At 46.8% G+C, this 11,883-nt stretch overlaps 1 long non-coding RNA gene across 1 annotated transcript in view; it reads right to left on the bottom strand.

Annotated features, from left to right (window-relative positions):
• LOC130301877 (uncharacterized) overlaps positions 1-11,844 on the bottom strand; it is a 16,941-nt gene extending 5,097 nt beyond the window's left edge. The window contains exons 1-2 of the long non-coding RNA XR_008852224.1: positions 11,787-11,844; positions 5,538-5,693 (exon numbers count right to left, since the gene is read on the bottom strand). This is a non-coding gene — a long non-coding RNA (uncharacterized LOC130301877). The remainder of the gene's footprint in view (positions 1-5,537; positions 5,694-11,786) is intronic.
• Between the last annotated feature and the right edge of the window lie 39 nt (positions 11,845-11,883).

Below are 11,883 nucleotides of genomic sequence, written 5' to 3'. Positions count from 1 at the left end.
CACGGGGTTCACACAGGGAAGCAGAGATGCAAGGGGTTCATACAGGGAAGCCGAGATGCACGGGGTTCATACAGGGAAGCAGAGATGCACGGGGTTGGTACAGAGGTCTTCATGTCAGCGTTCATTGCACAGCAGCTTCGAGAGAAAATCATGTCAGGAGGGACGCACAGGAGAAATAACACTGTAACCTGTACAGCTTCATTCTGGAGAGATTGAGGAGGAGAAAACAGATTTTGGCGGTAGCCGCCACATTAAGGGTGCATTCCCACGTGGCGTATTTTGCTGCGTGTTTGGTGCTGCGTATTTTCCTACCCATTGACTTCAACAGAGAAAATAAAATACGCAGCAGCAAATACGCAGCAAATACACCGTGTGGGAATGTAACCTAAAACTTCACTTGCAGAATTCTGCGAGTGGTGTTTGATTAAATCATTAACCTGTCCAGGACCAAGGGCGTACCTGTACGCACTTAGCGTTTCTGTTCACCACTGGTAACCGGGCGGTGAACGGAACGGGAGGCCTGCTGAAATCGTTCAGAAGGCATTCCGTGCCAATGCCTGAGCCCCCCCCCCCCCCCTTTGTCATTTCAGACAGGAGATTTGCGGTGATTTCATCAGTTCATGCTGGGAGTTGTAGTTTTGCGACAGCTGGAGGCACACTGGTGGGTAAACACTCAGTTAGTTCACAGAACCTAACTGAGTGCTTACCCACCAGTGTGCCTCCAGCTGTCGCAAAACTACAACTCCCAGCATGAACAATAGCCAAAGGGCATGCTGGGAGTTGTAGAGATGCAACAGCTGGAGGCACGCATATGCAACTCTCAGCATGCCCTGAAAGCCATTTGCTGTTCGTGCATGCTGGGAGTTGTAGTTATGCAAGATCTTAATGGCCATAATTTAGAGACCACTGTACAGTGATCTACAAACTGTGGCCCTTCAGATGTTGCTAGGTAACTACTCACCTCCTGGCTCCCGTCAAGGCTGCCACTGCTTGAGGAGGACCTCCACTGCTGCTCACATCACAGTTCCCCCGCTCTGCCTGGACTACCATGGGTGGGCAGAGCGGGGGAACTGAACTTTAACCCTCGTGCCACCTCCACGATCTGCTATTGGTCGGTCACTTCTGACTGACCAATAGCAGAGATAGGTGGGGTGGCACCCCTGCCACCTCACTCCTATCACTTCAGGGAGAAATCACTGCAAATCTCCTGTCTGAATTGACAAAGGGGAGGGGGGCTCAGGAACCCCCCCAGGCATTGGCACGGAATGCCTTCTGAACGATTTCAGCAGGCCTCCCGTTTCTTTCACCGCCCTGTTACCAGTGGTGAACAGAAATGCTGAGGGCTGACAGGTTAATGTTTTAATATGGGGGCTACCGCCAAAATCTGTTTTCTCCTCCTCAATCTCTCCAGGATGAAGATGAACAGGCTACAGTGTTATTTCTCCTGTATGTTTGTGCTCCTGTACGTCCCTCCTGACATGATTTTCTCTCGAAGCTGCTGTGCAATGAACGCTGACATGAAGACCACTGTACAAACCCCGTGCATCTCTGCTTCCCTGTATGAACCACGTGCATCTCTGCTTCCCTGTATGAACCCCGTGCATCTCTGCTTCCCTGTATGAACCCTGTGCATCTCTGCTTCCCTGTACAAACCCTGTGCATCTCTGCTTCCCAGTGTGAACCCCGTGCATCTCTGCTTCCGTGTGAACCCCGTGCATCTCTGCTTCCCTGTATGAACCCTGTGCATCTCTGCTTCCCTGTATGAACCCCGTGCATCTCTGCTTCCCCGTATGAACCCTGTGCATCTCTGCTTCCCTGTATGAACCCCGTGCATCTCTGCTTCCCTGTATGAACCCTGTACATCTCTGCTTTCCTGTATGATCCCCGTGCATCTCTGCTTCTCTGTATGAACCCTGTGCATTTTCTACATCCCTGTATGAACCCCGTGCATCTCTGCTTCCCTGTATGAACGCTTATAAATGCACAGGGTTCATACAGTGATGTTCATGTCCTCTACAAACCCCATTCATTTTTATGTCCTCTTTATGGGGCTAATGAACACCCCATGAAAAAGCAGAAACCAGCCCGTGCAGTTCGTTCTCCCCCTTGCAGCTTGAGAAAATCTGTGTTATACATAGCACACTAATATATATATATATATATATATATATATATATATATATATATATATACACACACAGCGTTATACACAGCACACTAATATATATATATATATACACAGTGTTATACACAGCACACTAATATATATATATACACAGTGTTATACACAGCACACTAATATATATATATATATACACAGCACACTAATTATATATATATATATATATATATATATATATATATATACAGCCTGTGCAGAGTTATACAGAGCACACTAATATAACTCAGCCCTGGTTGGGATACATTGGCATACACACACAAAAGGGACTACAACTCCCAGCATGTGCCATTCAGGAGTCTTCAGTGTGTGGTATAACAACAGCATGCTGCCTCTGTAGTCTCCTGGGAGTTGTAGTTCACCAACACCTCTATTGTATCTCAGTAGCCTACTGGGAGTTGTAGTTCACCAACACCTCTATTGTATCTCAGTAGTCTCCTGGGGGTTGTAGTTCACCAACACATCTACTGTGTCTCAGTATTCTCCTGGGAGCTGTAGTTCACCAACACCTCTATTGTATCTCAGTAGTCTCCTGGGAGTTGTAGTTCACCAACACCTCTATTGCATCTTAGTAGTCTCCTGGGGATTGTAGTTCATCATCATCTCTATTGTATCTCTGTAGTCTCCTGGGGGTTGTAGTTCATACACCAGTGTTTCCCAACCAGGGTGCCTCCAGATGTTGCAAAACTACTACTCCCAGCATTCCCTGGTTGGGAAACACTGGCATATACACACATAGCGGGGACTACAACTCCCAGCATGTGTCATTCAGTAGCCCCCCCCCTCACACATATAAATCACCCCCAGTATGATATGTATTCCCCTGCAGTCTGTCCTCCTCACACACAGAAATCCTCCCGATGCAGTGCAGTCTGTCTCCTCACACATAGCAGGGACATCCTCTCTCCCCTCCCTCCCTGCTCTGTTTTCCCCGTGCAAACTTGCAGCCTCCCTGTGGTAGATTAGGTCCTGTGGAGACAGAGCAGGGGGAGGGGGATGGAGCTGTGTGCGGGGGATGGAGCTATGTACCGAGCTGTGTACGTCCTCGCTCTCCCCCTGCTTCTTGTGTAATGTAGAGCGGGAGGCCATGAGAGCTCGGTGCAGCTTGAGCTATCACAGGGAGAGGAGATCCTCTCCCTGTGATAGCCAAGGACTCGTGTCCGCTCCATACTCTGCAGCCCCCGGCTGTTCTCAGTAACCGGGGGCCGCCGCTAATAGCCAGCATTCGGCGATCACCGCGGCTGGCTATTAACCATTTAGATCGCCACTGTCAAAGCTGACAGCGGCGTCTAAAGGGATCTGTGGATGCTCCCTGGTGGGCTAGATGGCCCCCCCGCAGCGCGGTCGCGGGTGATCCACTGTGGAGGTAGCGGAGGGCTTACCTCTGCTTCCCTGCTCTCCGTGGCTCTGTCATTGATAGAGCCTGGCTGGACCAGGCTCTATCAATGAATCGCAGATCAATAGAGTTCAATAGAACTCTATTCATCTGTCTGAGGAATCTAATGATTCCTAAAAGACTAATAAAGTGTATAAAAAATAAAATAAAGTTTTAATAAAAGTGTATAAGACATTGTTTTTTAGACAGAATCGGGATATATCGCGATGTATCGTCACCTAGACGGTATCGCGATATATCGGGATATATCGAATCGCCACACTGGTATCGAGATTCACACCCCTAAAAAATATATAGTTAGTTAAACTGCACGGTCAATGCCATATGCGCAAAAAAATTCCAAAGTCCAAAATAGCGTATTTTTGGTCACTTTTTATAATATAAAAAAATGAATAAAAAGCGATCAAAAAATACGATCAAAACAAAAATGGTACCGATGAAAACTTCAGATCACGGCACAAAAAATTAGCCCTCATATAGCCCCATACATGGAACAATAAGGGTGCGTTCACACTGAGTAAATCAAGAGGAATTCACACTGAAAAATTTACGTGTGGAAATGGGGGAGAAAGAAGTGAAGGGTTTTTCAGCCATTTCTGCGCAAATTCCACGCGAAAACGATGTCGGGCGGAATTTTTTTTTACCATTGACTTCTATTGATTTCTGCTAGCGGATTCCGCTTGAAGAATGAACATGCTCTTTCTTCAAGCGGAAAGGAATTCAGTGTCGGAATTCCGCTAGCAGAATTTCCGCAGTGTGAACAGGACAGCAGAAAAAAACATTAACGTCAATGGGCAGAAAAGATGTGCATTAATTTGGAGCGGAAAATTCAAGAGGAATTACTCGAGTAAATTCCTCTTGAATTACTCAGTGTGAACGCACTCTAAAAAAGTTATAGGGGTCAGAAGAGGACAATTTTAAACGTATACATTTTCCTGCATGTAGTTATGATTTTTTTCCGAAGTAATAAAAAATCAAACCTATATAAGTAGGGTATCATTTTAATTGTATGGACCTTTAATCTGATAGTACTCCTGTGCTCTCTCCTATCTGATAGTACTCCTTTGTGCTCTCTCCTGTCTGACAGTACTCCTCTGTGCTCTCTCCTGTCTGATAGCACTCCTCTGTGCTCTCTCCTGTCGGATAGCACTCCTCTGTGCTCTCTCCTGTCGGATAGCACTCCTCCGTGCTCTCTCCGGTAGGATAGCACTCCTCCGTGCTCTCTCCGGTAGGATAGCACTCCTCCGTGCTCTCTCCGGTAGGATAGCACTCCTCCGTGCTCTCTCCGGTAGGATAGCACTCCTCTGTGCTCTCTCCTGTCGGATAGCACTCCTCTGTGCTCTCTCCTGTCGGATAGCACTCCTCTGTGCTCTCTCCTGTCGGATAGCACTCCTCTGTGCTCTTTCCTGTCCGATAGGTCTCCTCTGTGCTCTCTCCTGTCTGATAGTACTCCTCTGTGCTCTCTTCTGTCTGACAGCACTCCTCTGTGCTCTCTCTTGTCTGGTAGGACTCCTCTGTGCTCTCTTTTGTCTGATAGAGCACAGAGGAGTGCCTGCCCACCCTCACTTACTGGACTTTGTCCATGCCTGTACTTTCGCTTGGACAAAGACATGATTTTAGAAGCCATGATCTCTATAAAAAGGAAATTGGGGGGGGGGGGGGGGTTCTGACTCCTAAATGAAGCATGTTGACCCCTGCACAAAGTGTCGGCCAACACGCCCCCTCTATACAGCTCTATGGGAGAGCCGGCGGATGCTGAGTGCATCCTCTGACTCTCCCATAAAGCTGCCAGGGAGTGTGTCAGCTGCAGTTTTGTGGAACCCAATGACTTCAATGGGTCGCAACATCATCCGCTTGCGAAATTTTGGCTGCAGAAGACCCGCAGCAGATATGCTATGTATGACCCTACATTCTGTCAATATGCCCAGGCTGCCACAATAAAAAAAATAAACCTTGACTTACCTCCCACCACTTCACTGTATCACTGTTCTGTCCCCCGCTGTGATCTTCTTCCTGCTTCTCTTGCTGCACAAAAAACAGTGCAGCTCAGCTAATCACCGGCCGCAATGACCAGCTGAGGGCAGCGTGATGTATGGAGCCCTGATCTTCTTTCCAGTGCTGGGAATAAGTCAAGGTTTATTTTTATTTTTTTTATTGTATTTAGAGATTTTTGACGGAATACTCCTTTAAGAACCCAACATACAATCCCACATAAACATCACTCACTCCCTTCAGACACAGTCTTACGATAAATCAACACATAGCCCCATGTAAATAACTTAACCCCTTTTTCCTCCTTACCTTCTAAAAATCATAACACTTTCAGTTTTCCACCAACAGATCTATATGAGGGCTTGTTTTATGCACTACCAATTTTACTTTGTAATGACATCAGTCATTTCACCACAAAATCTACGGTGAAACAAAAAAAACAAAAAAGTCCACAATAAAGAAATCTACCGACACCACCTGGAGATAACTGGAAAATACAACAGCAGAGACAGTCCAGTTTAGCCGTAATAAACCACTAGGGTGCACCAGCGTCAAAGGTATAGATGTGTAAAATGACTAACTGGTTAGAGAAGAATAAACGCCTCTCCTTCCCCCCTGCTCCCCCGTCTGTGTATGCCGCTATGTTATTACTTGAATAAAGAAGACACATTATAAACCGTCATCCTGGTGAGTGCAGCGTTTATTCTTCTCTAACCAGTTACTGTCATAAAAAAACTTATTTGTAGGACAAAATTTAAAAGAAAAAAAAAACGTCATTTTGTACATTTTGGGGGCACCTGTTTCTATGCAGTGCACATTTTGGTAAAAATGACACCTTATATTTATTCTGTAGGTCCATACAGTTACAAGGATATACCCAATTTACGTAGGTTTTATTTTACGACTTAGTATGTTAAAAATTTTTATTTTCTGACCCCTATAACTTTTTTATTTTTCCGCAAACGGGGATGTGTGAGGGTTCATTTTTTGCGCCGTGGTCTGTAGTTGTTATTGGTACCATTTTTGTTTTGATGGGACTTTTTATTATCTTTTTATACATTTTTTTAGGATATACAAAATAACCAAAAATACGCAATTTTGGACTTGCAGTTTAACCGCAGGGATGTGGAATTCCTATCGCCCGACGCCCGTGACATGCAGTTCTGGATGCCAGGCAGGTGAATTTTTCCGGCCCAAAGCCCGCCTTCCAGCAAGCAGGGCCGGACCTGACAAGCACGGCAGCGCTCAGCAGTCTGTATGGAGCGGGCTCCCGACTTCTGCCCGCTCGGTACACTGCAGCCCCCGGCTGTTCTCAGTAGCCGGGGGCCACTGTGAGGTGGAAATTTGAGACACATGCAGACTTGCGACCACTCCTGCCCAAATTTCCATCTCACACTGCCGCTAATAGCCAGCATGCGGCAATCGCCACGACTGGCTATTAACCCTTTAAAGCTGACAGCGGCATCTAAAGGCACATGTGAATGCTCCCTGGTGGGCTAGATGGCCCCCCCCCCGCAGCACAATCGCGGGGTGGGGGGAGATCCACTATAGAGGTAACCGGAGGGCTTACCTCTGTTCCCTGGTGTCCGTGGCTTTGTCATTGATAGAACCTGGTTGGACTAGGCTCTATCAATGGATCGCAAAGCACACAGATCAATGTAGTTCAATAGAACTCTATGGATCTGTATGAGGAATCTTATGATGATTCCTCCTAAAAGTCTATTAAAGTGTAAAAAAAAAAAAGTTTTAATAAAAGTTTAAAAGACACACATTAACCCCTTCCATGATAAAAGTACAAATCAACCCCTTTTCCTATATAAAAACATGTAAACATAATAAAAATATTTAGTATATCTGCGCACATAATTGTACAAACTATTAAATGGGCACTGTCATGAAATAAAAACATTGATATGTTGTAGTACTTAAGTACTACAACATAGCTCTAATATACTTTAATTAAAAAAAGTGATTTTAAAACAGTTTTAAATTCGGCCACTAGGGGGTCACCCTCCTAGTGGCCGAATGCATTCGGCAGTCACGTCACTAGTGAATTTCGACTCATTGAAGCCTGGCAATGAGTCAGAATTCACTCACTGCGGTGCTCGCTCCCGCCTGTCAAACAAACAGGCGGGAGCGAACGCTGAGAACAGAAGAAGCGCGCATTGGCTCCCCTGCTCCCTGGCCTTGCACGCCGGCCCCGCCTCCCGGCATCTTGTCGCTGCACTGTCCTGGTATGTCTGGGGGGTGTTCGGGTAGCGGGGTTCAGGGGAGGGGTAGCGGGTTCAGGGGAGGGGTAGCGGGGTTCGGGTTGCGCTGCGGCCATGTATTGTTTTTAACATAGGGTGCCTCCAGTTTTTCCCCACTACAACTCCCAGCATGCCCTGACAGCCAATAGATGTCAGGGCAAGCTGGGAGTTGTAGTAGTGAAACAGCTGGAGGAACCCTGTGTAGATGAACTAAGGGCGGAAGTCAGCCCCAGCAGGCATCAGTGCAGTCACGCCTGCTGGGGAAGTCTGCCTGGTAGTGAGCACGCTACCAGGCAGACAAAACTGCATTTTTTATATAGTAAAAAAAAAAATTAGGCAGGGAGGGGGGTTAGGGATAGATGGGAAATAGGCAGGGACAGAGAGGGAAAAAAAAAGGGATGGTGGGAGCTACCCTTTAAAATATAACATTATGTATCCCGTATAATATCCCAGAAAAAACAGTTAAAAAGTGATTAAAAAGTCAGATCAATACCAAAATGGTACAGATACAAAAAAAGATTATGGCGTAAAAAAATGAGCCCTGGTATGCAGACATTTTTTTTTTTAAGCTACAGGGGTCAAAAAAGGGAAATTAAAAAAATTCGAAAAAGTTTCGAATTTTTTTTTTAATTAGTAAAACATGACGGAAACTATACAAATCTGGTATTGCTGTAATCAGGGCGACCTAAAGTATAAAAACAACATGTTAGCTCCACCACAAGGTAAATGGTGTAGAAAAGAAAACAAACAAAATTTGCACATTTTGCAAAATTATCTTTTACTATTTCAATTTCACTTCACTAATTATATTTTTTTTTTTGTGTCGGAGAATATGTTATTGAAAAATTAAAAGGTATCATTATATTAGGTAGTTATGGCTATTATAGGGCGAGGAGGAAAAAATGAGAATATAAAAGCGAAAATTGGCCCGGACAAGTAGATTGTTATAGGGGACAAGTAGATTTTGCTCCGTTTTAGTCCCGTGAAAAAGTAGTTTTTTTATTGAATTTCCACACCCCTGAACCTAATCCCCCCCTCCTCTTCTGTCCCTGACTCTCACTGACTCTATCCCTGTCTTCATTTGTACCCAAAACCGCCTATAAATACCTTTTTTTCATCCCCTGTGGCTGCTCAAATTCCTGCCGTGAGCTAGGGAGGAAGGGGACGTGGCCCAGCAGGCACGAAGTCATCTGATGCATGCCGGGGCATACTTCTGCCCTTCTTCCTTTTCACACAGATTATATATTAGGGAACGACCGATTATCGGTATGGCCGATATTATCGGCCGATAATCACGATTTTGGGCATTATTGGTATTGGCAATTACCTTGCCGATAAGCCGACAATGCCCAGTCCCCGGCACCGCGACCGCCCCCCCCCCCCCCCCCCCCCCGCGTCGCACCCCCCACCGTAGTACTGGGCGGTATACCGGCATGGATTTTTGCCCATACCGCTACATTGGTCGGGCCCCTCCCCCACCCTCCGAGTCAATAAAAAAAATTAAACTTACCCGTAATGGGGGTGGTCCGGGCCATCCATCGTTCCTGTAGTGTCCGGGGGCGTTCCGGGCTGTCATCATCTCCACTCCGGGCAGGCTCCGGCCTAGTAGCTGTATAGACGCCGCAATGTCAGGTGCGTCGCTGCGCACGGGCGTCACTGCGCAGCGGCGTCTATGCAGCGTACTAGACCGGAGCCTGCACGGAGTGGAGAAGATGACCCCCGGAGAAGAAGGACAGCCCGGACCGTTTCACTCTTCACCCGGAACGCCCCCGGACACTACAGGAAGGAAGGATGGCCTGGACCACCCAGACAGGTAGGGGGAGAGAAGCGGGTGGCGGCGGCGGCCTATGGCACCGCAAAAGCCACTGCAGTGCATTGATTTAAAGCGCCCGCTTTAAATCAATGATCTGCAGCGGTGTCGCGGGTGGATAAATAGCCGATAACTTATCGGCTATCGGCCCTAACCTCCACCAATTATCGGTATCGGCCCTAAAAAAACGATATTGGTCGATCCCTATTATATTTATATATATATATATATATATATATATATATATATATATAGTAAATTTGAGTAGCCATATTTGTGAGATGTAACCTGTGTCTTCTGCTTTTTAGCTTAGATTTGCTTTGGACTTGATAAAGGGAGGAATCCCGAAAGCTTGTCTCTGCAAAATTCTGTTAGTTCAATAAAAAAGGTATTACAAGATACTGCAACATTTCTTGATTTGCATCTAATTAGAGATGAGCGAATTTACAGTAAATCCGATTCCTTACAAACTTCTCAGCTCGGCAGTTGATGACTTTTCCTGCATAAATTAGTTCAGCTTTCAGGCGCTCCGATGGGCTGGAAAAGGTGGATACAGTCCTAGGAGACTCTTTCCTAGGAATGTATCCATCTTTTCCAGCCCACAGGAGCACCTGAAGGCTGAACTAATTTACGCAGGATAAGTCATCAACTGCCGAGCCGAGAAGTTCGTGACGAATCAAATTTACTCTAAGTTCGCTCATCTCTACATCTAAGAGATATATGGTATATATATATATATATATATATATATATATATATATATATATATATATAAAATTCCCATTACCTTGCTGCTCCCTGCTGAAGACCTCGATCAGTCTCAGGAGAGGCAGACCCTATCCTCTTCTGTGCAGCCGTGCGCTACACCTACATTTGGCCAGGTCAGGAGCGCCCGTGCTGAGGTCACAGCGCTTGCTCCCACCTGTCTGATTGACAGGCAGAGAGCTGCACTTTGCTCTTCAGTGTCCGGCTGCACTGAGATTTCGGACTCAGGGTGCCAGGCTGGCATGAGTCCGAAATCTATGCGCCAGGGCATGTAGGAAGACCCCTAGTGGTTGTTTTTTAAAAGTAAAAAGCAGCCAAGACGCCCACTTAAAACAAAACCACGTTCCTATGATCCCTACCTTGGTTGGATGTGCCTGGACGTGGAAATCTGTCTGTAACTGGCATGGGCAGGGCTTCTGCAGCTTAACTGGCACTGACGTCAGCGCCGCCAGCTTATGAATATTCATCCCCCCTGCCTACAGTTAGCAGCGGTGAAGAGAGGGATAGCTAGAGGGATAGCTGGAGGGAGGGAGAGGGGGTGTGAATATTCATAAGCAGGCGGCCCTGCGGACAGGCGGCGCTTACATCAGTGCCAGTTGAGCTACAGAAGCCTCGCCCGTCCCAGTTACAGACAGATTTCCACATATAATAAAACTAAGATGGTGGGCAAACGGCCGGGTGGATCCGGCAAAGGTAGGGATCATAGGAATCAGCGTCTCCCGCACTATCCACCTGTGGATAGTGCGGGAGAAAACATGACCGTTTTCCTTTAATGCAGCTCTATAGAAATGCATTGAGGGGGCTTGTCGGTCGCAGCTCCGTGCTGTGGTCCAAAGGCCCCACGCGTAAGAAGAGCCTGGGCCTATCCTTAGTATAGGAGATAAGTTTGCTATCCCAGAGAACATCAGAATTCAACATACAGTCCCATTAAAAAAAAAAAAATAATTACTCCTCCTCAAACACAGTCCCATGTAAATAAAGTGGTTTCAACAGAACCCAACATGCAGCCCTGTGCAATAACACCCCTTGCCTCTCTTTAGCCTCCTCTAACATGCAGTCCCATGTAAAAGCCTCACTCCTTCAGCTGCCTGCAGCACCCTGTCTCCCCCAGCAATGCCCCCTCCTCCCCAGCACATCTACAGACATGTTCACTGCCTCTACATCTCATATGCTTTGGGCTCCTCCACAATTGTCAGGGTCTGCAGAGCACGGAGCCTGCGGTCTAGCACATTGTTTGCCAACCGGGGGGCCTCCAGCTGTTTCAAAACTACAACTCCCAGCATGCCCGCTGGGAGTTGTAGTTTTGCAACTGCTGGAGACCCGATGGTTGGAAAACACTGGTCTAGCAGGTCACCCTATCTCCATTACTGTCCTACCACAGCTCTGCCAGGATACAGTCACATGACCGGGGAAATCACGTCACGTGACATTCCAGACACTTCAGGGAATCCGGCGTGAGGTGTTTTTTTTTGCGCCCTGCTCCCAAGCGACC

Source organism: Hyla sarda, chromosome 1, assembly GCF_029499605.1.
Source record: "Hyla sarda isolate aHylSar1 chromosome 1, aHylSar1.hap1, whole genome shotgun sequence".
Lineage (NCBI taxonomy): Eukaryota > Metazoa > Chordata > Amphibia > Anura > Hylidae > Hyla > Hyla sarda.
The sequence above is the reverse complement of the archived record's forward strand: the minus strand, read 5'-3'. Positions and strand labels throughout refer to the sequence as shown.